Here is a 1,602-nt window from a genome sequence, read left to right on the forward strand (position 1 = left end):
TGGGGAAGGGCACCACGGTCGCCTTCACTGCAGAGAGGAAGGGTCCAAGTGACTTCCCGAGAACAGCAAAGCCGGTCTGCTGGGTACTTGCACAGGGCACATCTGTGCAGACTTGGGGGCTGGGGCACCCAGAGGTGCACGTTCGGAGTTTGAACCCCCCATCACTCTGCTGGTCTGGAGGCTGTTTCCATAAAGCTTTACAGTCTGGGAAGCCCCAGGGGGAAGTTTGTAGGGTCCCGGTGACCCTACGGCAATGGGTGGGTCCGAGGGGCATGTGGGTCCTGCTCCAACTCAGGTCACTGCCATCAAGTCAATGCCAACTCACAGAGACCCCCCCCATGGGTCAGAGAAAAATGTCCCCCGGGTTTCTGAAACGGTGATTCTTTGTGGGAGCAGAAAGCCTCGTCCTTCTCCCTCGGGGCGGCTGGGGGTTTTGAACTGCTTACCGTGAGGTTAGCAGCCTAACACAGACACTAAGGCACCAGAGCTCCCTGCGAACCCGACACTGCTCTAAAAACAAACTCTACAGCAAAGAAAGAAGAAAGCAGTCCTCCATCAGAAAAGTGCTACGTGGGGGCTTGGCCTGCAAAGGTTGAGTGTGTGGCCCCTGGGCTGTGACTCTCCAGGAGTCCAGGCAGAGTGGGGGGGTGGGGAGGAGGAGGGAGCCCCAGGATGGGGGGACCTATGCCCACCCTTAAGCCCAGGCTGGAAGCTCCAGCCCCTGAGTGTGGCTCAGGAAAGCTGGTCCTTGTGGGGGCGCATGCTGGCAGGCTCAAAATCAGGTTGCTGAGTGGACAGAGGATGGCAGTCTTACCTCTGTGGTCAGCTCCCTGCTGTGCCCTGCAGGTGAAAGTTGCCATTGCTGGAGAAAGTGAAGCCATGTCAGCTAACATGTCCACCTGTCCAGCTACTGAAAGCCGGCCGGGCACCTACTGAACCCTGGACAGTGGAGTGGAGTCAGGGTTTGATTCTTGATGGCTGTGTGTCCTTGACCCCTAGCTGTGGGCCCCCTTGCGGTGTTCATGCATGCATCTATGCATATATATGTGTGGGATGAATGCATTAACATGCATGTCTGCACACCGTACACGTGTGCTTGTATATGTATTTGTGCAGGTGCACTTGCGCATTCCTGTGTATGTCCATGTGTGCATGTTTGTGGTTTGCATGTGTGTTATCTATGTGCACAAACACATGCATGCCTGTGTCATGTATATGTGCACATGAATGTGTGCACACATGCGTGGGTGTGTGCACGTGTATGATTGTGTGCGAATGTATGTTTGTTTGCCTGTCAGCTCCTGAAGAGATTTGTTGTGAGTAGAGACACAAACCCAGGCACACCGTCACTGGCTCTGTGGGACAGCTACCTGGGAATCAACGAGGCTCCTCTGGTAACCCCGTACCTGGGCCCACGTGCTCTCGGACGGAGGGAGGGACTGAGTGGCGTGCCGTCACAGGTCAGGAGTTTTGGGGTTTGGCTTGCCTCCAACTGTGCATGAAATGGACTAGACATGCACCATCAGGTCTGATCGCGAAGCTTCTGTGGCACAAATCTCCGAATTGTCCAAAGGAGCAGGCTTAGTGGCCAGAGAGAGCCCA

The sequence above is a fragment of the Echinops telfairi genome, unplaced genomic scaffold (genome assembly GCF_000313985.2).
Source record: "Echinops telfairi isolate 266 unplaced genomic scaffold, ASM31398v2 ScPeMD7_25;HRSCAF=90, whole genome shotgun sequence".
NCBI lineage: Eukaryota > Metazoa > Chordata > Mammalia > Afrosoricida > Tenrecidae > Echinops > Echinops telfairi.